Below are 14680 nucleotides of genomic sequence, written 5' to 3'. Positions count from 1 at the left end.
AGTAGAGAGACTGACACACAGGTTGCTAAGGTCAAAAAGCATGTGTATGCTGTTGTGTGTGGACTTGTCCCCAAAGGGGTAGTTCAGGGGACACTCAGTCTGGTAAACAGAGCATACAGATGTCCTATTTTCTTAGACTGTTGCAACATTTTATTGTATTTGGCAGTTGACGAATACAGTTTCCTGAAGCAGGCTTTTTTCTGAAGGTTATGCCGCGCTTTCTGCTAAAATGTAAATCTGTTGGCTGTTTGTTAGGCCTCCTGTACAGTGAAATCAAAGCAATCATCAATGGATACGGTTCACTGGAAAATGTAAACTGACTTCTACACCCTAAGAGAAATGGATAAACAGTGCAGGTTCTGCACACACTCTTCATATATCATCTCTTTGCAGGGGAAATTTTTACTGCACCACATCCAGTTGTACCTGCCAACTCCCTCCCTTCTGAAAACACAAATTCCCATTCCACATCAAATAAATGAGTAATGCCTCTAAGTACACAGAATATGTTCATAATAATTGATACTTCATTCTCTGGTACCAGAGCTGTGTGAATGGAGTGCTTTATGTTGATAACCCAGAAATGTGCTTTTGCTCTCTTGGTATTGTATGGGAAGAAAATTTATCACTTCATCCCCTCTAGGATTTTTGGCTGGCCTAATAATTAAATGAACATAACAGATTAACAGAAGAGAAAATGTCATTTTATACATACGGGAGCCCCACAAAAACATGAGAGGCTCCCTGACATTCAGGCAATTCAGGTTTGTATTCGATTCTGAGCCAAAAAGGGGAAAGGTTTTCGGACTTCAAATGGGAGGAAGACAAGTCACAGTAAAATGGGAATAGCAAATCTGGTAAACAAATGTTTGCCCTGCCAGTGGAGAAGTTTTTTCTTATATAAATAAGGTTCTCTTTGGTAATAACTCTCTTCCAGGTACAAGCTCCCTACCTAAATCCTTTTAGGCAGTTAAGGTAAAGGTAAAAAGCTCTTCCTGAGTCTACTGGGCCTAAATCTTCTTCAGCTCAAAGTAATCCACATGCCAAAGTGGGACATTCTGGGGTTGCCTGCCTTGGACTCTAGATTTATGCCCACAATCAATAGAGGACTAATGCAATGTGAGGGCACAAGAGACTGCAACTCCCACACACAGGAGTACTAGACGTCTGCATAAAGTATCAGAGATATCAAAGTTTTCTTTGGGGAGAGACAAAGATGATACAGAAAACACCTGGGGAAAAAAAAGCCCCTTGGTTTTTCTAAGTCAGATCTGTGTTAATAAGGATAACATGGCATGGAATTTAACTTACTAAAAACTTCCTTTGTTTAAATCAAGTATTGCTATTTATTGTTATAAACTCTCTTCTCTTTCCCTGAGCTCTCTCCATCACCATATTTTTACATCAAGATTAGGTTTGATTACTAATGTTTAAGTAAAATGCTTCATATGTCCTTACCATATAGCTTAGAAAAAAATATTTAATTATAAAAACAGATGACTTTTTTTGTATTACAGGTTAAACTGGATAAATCTATAACAAATATAAGTAAGCAAAAGCATGGCAAGAATATGGTCAGTCATCTTGCTTCCTCCATACTAACTGTATCATAATACAGTAATTTTGTGATCCTTAATCTGTCACTTTTAAAAATTCTTTCAAAAGTTGACAAATGTTGATGGGTTCAATCAGAAAAAAAAAAGTCTACCTACTCATTAGTTTTAAGTTATAACAGGTAAATGTATGGGATCTTTGAAACTTCTAGATAATTATATTTTAAAACCTCAACACTTATAAGAATATTCCTTTAATTATTTTACTTTTTACTTTACCAATGCACATTACTTTAGAATTTAGCAAGGATCATCATTTAGACCAGGTTTATAAGTTATTTGGTAATTCCAAGTCTCACACTGCAGCTTCTTGAAAATTGTTCATGAATTGCTATTTTCCCCCATTAGTTATACATGTCATGCCAAATCAATATTATTTTCAGAAATCATAATTCTTTATTATATTGCTCTTTTATGTAGCTTTCTTTTCTAATTATTGAAGTAATATATGCTCATGATAAGATTTCAAGTATTAATCATTCTTTATTAACTCAGCCTCTGGAATATTCACTGTTAATAGGCTGGCATCCTATTTTTTTCTATTGAAGTATCATTGACATACAATCTCATATTGGTTTCAAATATACAACACAGTGGTTCAGCAGTTACTATATTATTAAATCCTCATCCCCTCTAGTGCAGTTACTATCTGTCAACATAGAAAGATGTTACAGAATCACTGACTATATTCTCCATGCTGTACTATTATCCTCAAGATCAACTTATACTATGATTGAGAATTTTTGTGCCTCTTTATCCCCTTCACCCTCCCCACCTACCTACTCCAAACCTTCCTCCATGGTAACCACTAGTCACTTCTCAGTGTCTATGAGTCTACTGCTGTTCTGTTCCTCCTATTTTCCTTTGTTTTTATATTCCACAAATAAGTGAAATCATACAGTATTTGCCTTTCTCCACCTGGCTTATTTCACTGAGTATAATATCCTCTAGCCATGCATGTTGTTACAGATGGCAGGATTTTTTTCTTTTGATGGATGATTAATATTCCACTGTGTATATGTACCACATCTTCTTTACCCATTCATCCATTGATGTACACTTAGGTTGCTTCCATATCTTAGCTATTGGAAATTATGCAGTGATAAACACAGGAGTGCATATATCTTTTCAAATCAGGGATTTTGTCTTTGGGTAAATTCCTAGAAGTGGAATTCCTGGGTCAAATAGTATTTTTATTTTTAGCTTTTTGAGGAACCTCCATACCGCTTTTCACAGAGGTTGTACCAATTTACAGTCCCTCCAAAAATGTAGGAGGGTTCCCTTTCCTCCACATCCTCACCAACACTTGTTATTTCTTTTCTTTTGGATAGTGGCCATTCTAACTCGTGTGAGGTAATATCTCATTGTGGTTTTGATTTGCATTTCCCTGATGATTAGCAACGTGGAGCATCTTTTCATGTGCCTGTTAACCATCTGTATATTTTCTTTGGAAAGGTATCTGTTCATGTCCACTGCCCGTTTTTTAATTGGATTGCTTTTTTGATATTGAGGCATATGAGTTCTTTATTATTTTGGATGTTAACCCCTTATTGAATAAATTGTTTATGAATGTATTCTCCCATACTGTAGATTGCTTTCTGTTCTGCTGATGATGTCCTTTGCTGTACAGTTTTTTAGTTTGATGTAGTTCCACTTGTTCATTTTTTATTTTGTTTACCTTTCCCAGGGAGATGTGTCCAGGAAAAAATTGATCATATTTATGTTCAAGAGATTTTTGTCTGTTTTCTTCTATGAGTTTTATGGTTTCATGTCTTACATTCAGGTCATTGATCATTTTTTTACTTTTGTGTATGGAATAAAACAAAAATCCAGTTTCATTCTCCTGCATGTAGCTTCTCAATTATTGAATAGGCTATCTTTTCCCCACTGTATAGTCATGGCTCCTTTATTGTATAGTAATTGGCCATATATGTGTGAATTTACACCTGGGCTGTCTATTCTGTTTCATTGACCTATAGGTCTGTTCTTGCGCAAGTAGCAAACTGTTTTGATTAGTGTAGCTTTGTAGTAGAGCTTGAAGTCAGGGAATGTAATACCCACAGCTTTATTCTTCTTTATCAGGATCTTTTGTGGTTCCATATGAGTTTTAGGACTATTTGTTCTAATTCATTGAAGAATGCTGTTGGAATTTTGATAGGGATTGCACTGAATTTGTACATTGCTTTGGGCAGGATGGCCATTTTGACAATATTAATTCTTTCTATCCATGAGCACAGGATGTGTTTCCATTTATTGGTCTCTTCTCTAATTTCTCTCATGAGTGTCCTGTAGTTTTCAGGGTATAGGTCTTTCACCTCCTTGGTTAGGTTTATTCCTAGGTATTTTATTCTTTTTGATGTAATTGTAAATGGAATTATTTTCCTGATTTCTCTTTCTGGTAGTTCTTTGTTAGTACATAGGAATGCAACAAATTTCTGTGTATTAATTTTGTATACCATGACTTTGCTAAAACCAGTTATTAGTTCTAATAGCTTTTTGGTGGAGTCTTCAGGGTTTTCTAAGTATAATATCATGCCATCTACAAATAGTGAGTTTAACTTCTTCCTTACCAATTTGAATGCCTTTTATCTCTTTGTCTTGTCTGATTGCTGTGGCTAAACTGGAGGTCCTGGAATATCCATAATTTGATACATGTATCAAATCATTATGTTGTATACCTTAAACTTATGCAACATTATGTACCAATTATATCTCAATAAATCTGAAGAAAAATAGTTGAAACCATTTTCTTGAGTTCTGCATTCAAGATGAGGCACTATCCAGGTTCCAGTGTTAATGCTGTATCTGGTAGAAGCTACTCCACTGGCCCACACATGACCCTCAACACCAAGATGGCCTTGCTGCCAGCTCTGTTCTCCTGTATTGCTCATCCCACCTTCAAAAAAATCTAACTTCAATAAGCCTTAAATTTGTATCCCAGTGTTTTCTCCTAGGTTAATCATCTAGGCCTGAGCCCAATTTAGTTTACTAATCCAGTCATGACATGAAATCTGATTTTTTATTTCAAACCTCTGTGAGAAGGTTTTGCCTGGCATATACACAATGTTCAAATAGGAAGCAGAATAGTTAGAAAAATAGAGACCTGCTTTCAGAGAAGGGATGGGCATTAAGTTACCATTATGGCAGATGATTTCAAAAATAACAGCCAACATGTGTACCAGGAAATGTCCTCTAAAAGAGGCAGAACATGACAATGGCAGAATTTGAAAACAAGTATTATATAGATAATAGGACTGATTTTATCCATCATAAAATTCAAGAATTACATGTGTAATTATGGAAGTTTTTTTTTTGAAAGACATCCTAACAAATGACCAGCTTTCCATATTTCACACAATTGTGCCTTACAGAATAGCAATGGTAACAGACCAGCAGTGTGACCCACTACAGGAACTTGTACCCTACAGATCTTAACCAAAAGTCTGGCTTTTTCATCAGTTTAGATTTATATAATTTCAATGGATAAGGCTGGCACTACTTGAAATATTACTCCTCTTATAAGTAACTAACTTTAAATATTAATAGTTTTTATTTTTTATTATTCACCTCAATATAATCACTGATGTTAGCTTTGGCCTTTTATTTTCATTTGTTCATTCATTCATTTTTAAAATTCACTGTACAAACAAATATTTGTTAGGTATTTATGATGTGTCAGGTTTCATGCTATTTACTACAAGCAAGTGAGGTTCCTTTCCTCAGGATCCTAATGAACTATAAAGGAAAATGGACTTTAAGTAATGATAGAAAAGCTATGTTTGAAAAATTGGCTAAGTCATATGAATACCAATAATTAATATTTGTTGAGGGCTTGTTCTGTGCCAGACAGCAGTGTAAATACTTTTAAAGTATTAGTTAACTTAATCCTCACCTCCACTCTAAGTGATGTATATTAGTATTATTTCCATTTTGTAAGTAAATTAACTGAGGCGAGAGACATTAAATTACATGGTATCTTAGGACACAAAACACCATGTGGCAGAATGAACACTGAATACAGCAGGTGGACTTTGAAGGCTGTCTTCCAGTATTACCATGTTATATTTCCTCTCATGTTCAAAAAGAAAAGTGTACTACGATAATGCATTAGTCAGCTTTCACTACATTATGCTCAATAACAAACATACCCCAAGTCTCTGTGGTTCATAATAATAAAGGTTTATTTATTGCTGTTAATAACACTTGTGTCTCAGCTGCAACTCTGTTTCATGTCCTTTTCTTTCTGGAATCTAGGAGAAAAGAATATCTTCTATCTTGGCTCTACTGGCCTTGAATCCCCTTCATGGATATGATATAATCACTTCCACTTGCATTTTATTGTACTGAGCGAGCCTCATAAAACTGAGTATCAATGGGGAAGGAATATTCTCCTATAAGAGGAGACACCAGGGAAGGGTCCTATCAAGGTGAGTTCAGATCAGAAGGCAGGGGACATTTTTAACAAATAATACAATGCACAATAGAATGTGAAAGGGGTGCTGTATCTAGCTGAGAATTCAAACTAGAGCATTAGATAGCTATCTCAGTGGTGTTGTAATGGATGAGGTGTGATTAACTAAATACTGTGGTCCACAGACACCATTCCATGCAGTTGAAATAGCAGGTACAAATGTCATGAGATGCCAGTAGGCGTAGCCTTTTGGAGAACTGGAAGAAATTGGCTGAAGTTGGGGAGCTGTCCTGAGTGTGTAGCAAGGCAAGATGATGCAGGCCCTTGTAGGCCTCATTAAGGATCTGGACATTTTTCCTAATGGGAAGCCTCCAAAGTAAACAAGAGAATGATCTCCCGAGTACTTCCAGCTGCCTTACAAAAGAATCACCGTAGGTGAGCTTCACTAATCTAGACCTCGCCCCACACTCCAGAGCTTCCTAATGTTATTGTTTTAAGTGTTTAGGAAGAGTAAGTGGAGGTATATTTTATATTAATTTACCCTCAGCAAAGCTCATATCAGATCCTTCCAAACACAGTGATTCAGAACGGAGTCATTAACTTCCCCCCTTTCTCTTAACAGGGAGCTATCAACTCTACGGTTCAAGTCCTCCCCCGTCACAAGAATCCCCGTGTATTCCCCTCCCATCCTCCTGACGGGCTGAAAAGGGACCAACAACGACATGGTATGTCTGTGCTGAGTTCCTTTGCCCTTTCTAGTAAGGAGTGAAGCTCAGCAGGATATTGTAGCAGCTTTGGACACAAAATCTATGCAGATTACTTCTAAGTAGAGCATTCAGTTTGGAGAAGGTGCAGCATGTTCTTCAGATGTCCTCAGAAGAAATACATGGCACCACCCTGTTGGTGACCATCATTACATTCTGATGTGAACCCAGGTCTGCCTCATTCCATGGGGAATTCTGCCACCCCCAAAAGGGTGTACAGTTCGTCCTTACCTGTGTTCCCACTATGGAAATATAGGGCCATTTTATTTGTCTCCTCAACTGCTACCATCCACTTTCAGATGCTGGTCAATTAAGAGGAAAACAAACAAAAGAAAAAGCACCTATTATATGTTTTCCTAGTTCAATACCTAGGAAACACTATCAGCCAATATTTGTATCTCCTCTGGAAAATACATTGTATTTGTATTTCGTACTACAAAGCACAAAAATTTCAAATTCCGTTACAGCATAAGAGATCGTAAGAGTTAGAGTGTGTCTGGTCACCTTCCAAGTGATCGTTCAGGAAATCAGCACCATTCCATTTTGTGAGTCAACTAGCCTTTGAGTTCTCTCACTCACTTTGCTAAATGAGGAAAAAGCATAAAGGGACTCTCAGTGGAAGTATTTTATGGGGCAAGTGTGGAAGGGGAGCATGTTAGTTTCTACTCACACTCCACATTCCAAGAGCTACAAACCAGCCATACGTTCACACTCAACTCATGGAGCAGCTGCGAAATGAAGTACAGCTGTAAGTACAGGAAATAGAAGACACAGATTTGGAGAAAGCTAAGTGCTTGCTACCATGTACATAACATCTTTAATCTGAAAATTTGGGGATAAAATGGTAAATTTTATGTTGTGTATATTTTTCTATAACAACAAAATATTGGGGGAATAGGATCTTCAGAAACAATCAATTTTTGGTTCATTCAAATTTACTAAAAAATATCCTTTGGGTGGTCCAGCTCTTATTGTTGAAAGTGACATTGAATTAGTTCATTTTTTCTTTCTTACTTAGCAAAACATGGTTTGCAATTTATGACATTCAGATTGAGGTTCCAGAGGCTGATTAAAACTTTTAGCCACAAAAACAGAAGTAATCATTGCCCAGTATTAACATGGTGAAGCTGTAAAATATTTAGTTCTGGGAATTTACACTGGATTATATAATGCTGCATGGACAAAACCTATAATTGTGTTACACTTAGTAGAGATGGCTGACAATATTTTTTAAGTTAAAATTAGTTCTTTAATTAACATTGAACATAAAGAGATCATTAACTTGGGAACATTGAGAACTTCAAGTAGAACTCAGTTAATCAAAATTTCACTTTCCCAACTTTCTTACCATGCTTCTGACCACTAGACTGATGTGTGGGAACTTGAGAAAGAATAAGATTTTCTTCTCTGAACTATGATCTCAAATATTTCTCCTTGAAAATTGTAACTCAAAGTTACACTGATTATGAGTGGTTATTATCGAGTTTCTTTCTCAACATCCATAATTTCATTTATTTATTTTTCCAAGTAATATTTATTAAGTAGCTATTATATTTAGGCACTGCATCATACAGTGGACAAACGGAGGAAAAAATGGATTAGTTCATAGCCTCATGGAGTTTATATTCTATAGAAGCAAAAAATATTACACAATGAAAAAAGAACCAGTTTGTTAGCAACCATATATTTGTTATAAAGAACACAGCTTGCCATAAACATGTAGAACTAGAAAAACAGGAGTCTGTGTAGCTAAGAGCAGTTAGTGACAAGAGGGGAAGTGAGTTGGGAAGGGCATTGCAGGCGCTGCTGGTACAGAGGCTCCAGCTGGGAAGAGGGTCAGCAACAACAGAGTGACACAGCGAGGCAGAAGGAAAGGGACAGGAGATTATGTGGGAGTTAGGTTAAAGCAGATTAAGCACAGACTTTTAAAAATTGTAAAGATTTTGTATTTACTCCTGAGAGCAGTGTGGAGCCATTAACATTTTGGAGCAGGACATGAGTGAGAATTTGAAAATACGGCACTAGATGTTCTTTAGATAATACAATAGAAGGACACCAGCTAGGAGTCTGTCACTTTTCTTCCGGTAAAAAGAGCCAAAAATAAATACTAAAGTTCACTAGCAAGGGAAGTAGGAAGGAAGGTAGAGAGTGAAAACAAGAGGGCAATACATTTATGATTACAGAAAATTAAAGAAGCACATATTAAAAAAGCAGTAGAAACAGGTGAATGATTGTAAGTATAAAGGGATTGTTATCTTTTGTCCAGTATCAGTTTGCTTTTAGAAACTATGTGGTCATGACATTTACATGTCTTTTTTTGCTTCTCTACAAAATTATACAAATTGAGGACAAAGCACATCAGGTTTCCATGGATCCAGTGATCTCTTCAGTCTGGTGCTTCCAAAATTTAACTACTTAACACACTTTATTATGTCTAACATGTACCAGAAACTGTGCTAAGTCCTGGAGATAAAGTATTTTAAAATTAGGGTAACAAAGGTGTTAATCAGTTAGCATTTAGAACCAAAGTACAAGTATTATAATAAAGAAAGAGACAATAAAACCCAAGGCGGTGAAAGGGAACTACAGCTCTGATACATTAAGAGCACAAAGAAGCAGAGACAGTGATTTGGCATTGAGGGAGAACTTGACTGGGCACGACTAGCAGGGCTGACCTGTCCACTCACAGATGTCATAGTCTAGCAGGTCTCCAGGCTGCATGTACTAAGACAATTTTACCCAAATGATTATTATTCCTTTCTACATTTTGTTTGTTTTATGAAATGCCTTTCTACATTTTTTTCTAGTCCATGGCCATGGCATTTGAAATTAACAAAGTGCACATGGATGGAATCCATCAAGTCAAAATCCAGATGTTTGTATGCTTGACCTGAAAATACTCATTTTGTAAAGCAAATATACTATATAAGGATATTTAACTTCAATTATATGGAATTCTAAAAACATGTAATTCAATACTGAATCAAAATGCACTCTTACTTCTGTCACCTTAGGTTAAAGCATTGGGTCTCCAGACCCTCCCTTGTCTATTTCTCATCACTAACTATCCACTTTCTTGCATTATCTTCAAACTTTCCATTCTCAGGGATTTGCTAGTCTATGAAATCTCTTACAACTAAGTATCATAGTTTTCCCATCACCATCAAATTCTTGAGACAGCAGTCTGTATTTCCACTGTCTAATCAGCACTTACCATTCTCTAGTTTGTCTACTACAACCTGATCTGTACCTCCCCACAAAGTCATTGTAAATGGCTCAGGGCAACAGTGACCCCCAATGACAAGGTGTACTAGGCAACTTTAGACCTCACTTAATCACCCTGTTGTGCTTGACAAAGTTGGCTATTCCCTTTTCTTAAGCTTCTGAAACATTCATTCTCCTCTCTAGTAGCACAGTCTTTAGAAACACTTAATTCTCAGTCTCCTTTAGTAGCCCCTTTCTCTATACAACTGTTAAAACATCCATTGTTCTTCAGATTCCATTTTATACCCTGTGTTGTTCTTACCTTTTATATTCTCCCCAGATGATATTTTCAAATATGATTTATAATTTCTTTATGTGCTTTCAACTCGCATGTTTTTATCATTGGTTTCCACTTCTCTACAGAGTTTGAGATTCACACACACAGATTCATGTCCTATCATCCCTTCAAACTTAACAATGCCCAAACTTACCCTAACTGGCTCTACATAATATACACAGCTCCATCATCTACTAATAAGCCCACTAAAAAAGCCTCAGCTCCCATTTCTCCAAAATCCACATCTAATTGGTCAGTAATCATCATTGACTTTATCTCCTAAATGTCACCAAGTCTCTTCACTGTTCTCCAGGGCCTCGGCATTATCAGCATCTCTTCATCTTTCCCTGGATCGTTCCAACAACCTTTAATTTGCCCTAGCCTTCAGTGGCTTGTTCTTGTTTTCAGGATAAACCCCCAACTATTTGAAATAGTGGAGACACTTCACTATCTGGGTAAATTGATCCCTTCTTTCTTTTCTCCAGCTATAGCTTAACCTGTGTTTGATTTGTAATATGAATTTCAGTATCAACATCAGAGTAATCTCGCTTCCCCTTTGAAGTGGCAGCTGGCTGTCTCTCCCTCCTGCAACCCATATCTGGGTGTGTATTCCTTTATGTCACTTACAACATGCATTGTAACAGGCTGTTCCCATGTCTGTCTACCAACTTGGGATTTTGAGGTGTAGAAATATATCTTATTTATATTTGTGTCCCTAGTACCTAGCATAGCCTAGATAGGCTTAGAGTACGTAACTAAAATTTATTGAGACTGAAAAACATATATTAACAAATAAATTAATTTAAAATGTGGGGAGTTGTATGTTTCCCTAGCCTATTACAAATCTGAAAGCACCTCCAAAATAATGAATATCTTCTCAATTGATCCTAGATTTCAATACTTTAAGCATTAAGAACCCACTCTTCCATTATTTAGAAACCTTGTTTTGAACTTTATAAAAATAGTCTATTAGATAAGGTCATTAGCCCCATGCTATGGATAATTGAAGAGAATTAAATGATAGTTTCTTATACAATTACTGAGAGTAAAAAGTATACACTAACTTACATAAATGCAGTTTGGCAATATATTTCGATACCTCTTTAAAAAGTTCATGTCAACTTATCCAGTAATTTTATTTCTGGGAATCTATCTTAAGGACCAATCTGAGTATAGAGATATTTAGGTGAAAGGTTATTTGCCACAATGTTATTGTATCTACAAGTCTGATGGCAGGGGACTGAGGGACAAGTAAATAGAGATAGTGAATTTCTAAGAGAAAATATTATATAGTCATTTAAATTATTATTTTTAAGAGGAATAATATAGAAGAGCAACCAAAAATGTGAGATCTATACAAGTACAGAGATAGATCCCCAAATCTTTTTAAAAATGTACACAGTACTGGAAATATATGCATGAAAATAGACTGGCAGAAAATATAGCCAACCAATACAATGATTCAATGTTATAAAGATAACATGAGTTATCTTTAAAAATACATTAATTGTATTTTCTGAAAAAAATAGTCAATAAGTAAATGTTTGTACTAGGTCTCTTTGTACCTGTCCATTTCCCCAAGATTTCTTCTTAGAAAACTGTAACTGTTTATACCTTCACTGAAAGGTCCATATGCTGACCCTGAGCCACAAATTGCCCTAGATTTAGTCCATCTATATACTGGGTGGGTATTACTTGATTTCAACAGCAGCTTAAGAAACATGACACTTCACTTGGCATTTTATAAATAGGGTAACAGAAGTGTCAATCAGTTAGCATTTAGAACCAAAGTACAAGTATTGTAATAAAGAGACAATGGAATCCAAGAAGGGAGAAAGGGAGAAGGAAACTACAGCTGATACATTAAGAGCACAAAAAAAGCAGAGACAGTGATTTGGCATTGAGAGAGAACTTGACTGGGCAAGACTGGCAGTGCTGAGGACATTCAACTCCTGAGGACAGAGAGAACTGCCTCTGATTCTGACAGTTTTCCTGTTTCTATGATTCCCAGCTGTACAGTGATCTCTGTACCTCAATACCCATGAAATACATGTCTCATTACAATAAATTTCATCTTCCTGTTAATCTTAAGATCACTTGTGTCACTGTTCCTTACAACCAAATTAATTCTAAATAAAAGTTTGTTCCCATTTCACAGAGGCAGGATATTGGAACTATTGCTCATTAAAAGATTTAATGTTTCCTCATTTCTGTTGACTTCACCTATTATTAATTTCATTTGTTACACTGGACTTCAGCTCTTTATTAGAACACTTACCATATTTGACCTTGCAATACAATTGTTTCTATACCATCACTCCCAATAGAAGGCAAGGTCCATGACATTCTTTACTGTTATTTTATTAATTTATTTATTCAGTCCATAGACATGTATTGAGTGCTTTTTTTCCCCCAGAGCCAAGAACTGTGCTAGGCTCTGGGGATACATTAATCAACAAGACAAATGTTATTTCTGATCTTGTGCAATTTACCGTGAAGTGCAGGGAAGTAAATTGTAGGTGTTAACATTGAATAAAGACTATATTACTTAGGCGGGAAAGTTAGATATTCTTTATATATTTCAAAGCCACTTCTGTTATATTTTATCTAAAATGAATTACTGGAAAGAAATTCTACTTTCGTTAGGGTGTTTATGACTTTTGAATAAAATATTTTGCCAGTGTCATTTTCTCTTTAGTCACTGCTTTGGAATTTCCATTTTGCTGATTATGAGAACCAGGGAAACACGGTGTATGAAGCTTCATTAAGTACTATCTGGATGTTACATGCAAAGTGCACAGGACAGGCATATAGTGCTGAACCCTACATAGTTTCACATGAATGTTTTATAAAATGTAAATAATTTAGAGCTGTATTTTTGTTTGTTTAGTTTTAGTCTTGTGATGAGAGTTATTTAAAAATTTCTCACTCAGGCTTCATCCAAATTTAGGAAACAGAACTTGTAAATTAAAAAAGTGATTCATATCACTAGGCTACTGAATATTGTGGTACATTTGCACTATGACCTATTATGAAGCAATTAATAAAAATAAATAGGGCTGTATGATGACATGAAAGATGTTTGATATGTTTACCTGTATCTAGAAAAAGAACTATTTGTCTGGTGCAGTAAACACTAGAAATTGTCAGCTTAGTGTCTGTACCATTCTTTATTCTTCTTACCAGAATCCGAATTGTCTTCAAGAATTTACACTTCTTCCAGGCATCCCATGCGTCTCTGCGGACAGTCAACACACAAACTCTCCAAATTCTTCTTCCTTAGCGGTGATTGGTTCGATAGCGCAACTCAATATAGCCCTACGAACTGTGAGAACACAGTTCCTGGGGCCCTCCTAGGAAAGTTCTTCACCTTCTGGGATGGTTTCTGGTAACAGCTCTGTGTTACTTAAGATGTTGCTATAGAAGAATGTAAGACCGGAGTTGCTGAAGCCATGCCCCTAAGAGCTCAATGCACCCAGGAGGCAAGTTCGACAAGGACTCATAGGAAACATAGCCAGTGGCACTGGATTAAGTCAACCTTGAAACCTACATTTATCTAGACTTTCTGTGAGGGGAGTTGATAAATGTCCTTAGTGTTCAAGAGAGCTTCACTGTATATTTAGGTTGCTGCATCCAAAATCAACCTGAGGTTTTGTATTTCAGGGTGTGCAGGAACATATCAACTCATTGGAAAAAAAATGGGACAAACATGTATCAATTAAGAAAGGAAAATAATGAAAAATGTGGGCTTGGGAGAAAAGAGTACTCCACTTCTCATTTTACATTTTTTTATGTAATGGATATTTAACAATATTCTGTTTAAAACATGAAATAAAATAGAAATCTTAAGAAAAAAATTATTTTTCAATAGTATACTCTTTTGCTGTTGCCTTAGAAAACCACACTACCATCTTCTAATTTTCTAATTTCCAGTAAAATCACTGGTGATTCCACCAGAGATTTCACTGATGAATATTTCAAGTTTTAAACATTGGCAGTATGGTGTGTTGGAAAAGGAGATTAAGAGCCACTGTCAGGAGACTTGGATTTCTCTCCTATTTCTGCTACTAATTTAGGTATCTGGCCTAAGGTAAAGCATAGAACCATTCTGGGCCTGGTTTTTATCATCTGTCAAGTGAGGAAAATAAACTCAGACATCTATTCTAAAGAATTTCCACCCTTCTCTGATTTTCTGAGGCTCTAACTTATATCCACAAATGAAATAGTTAAGATGGGTACTAGCTAAAGGCAAGGAAAAGGACCAGATGAATTGGCAATGTTTATTTCCAGAGATTCTAGAATCTGGCAGCTGAGAGATGAGAAAAAGCCCATAGAAACTCCATTTATTTCA

Source organism: Manis javanica, chromosome 1 (genome assembly GCF_040802235.1).
Source record: "Manis javanica isolate MJ-LG chromosome 1, MJ_LKY, whole genome shotgun sequence".
Lineage (NCBI taxonomy): Eukaryota > Metazoa > Chordata > Mammalia > Pholidota > Manidae > Manis > Manis javanica.
This window is presented reverse-complemented; position numbering follows the sequence as displayed.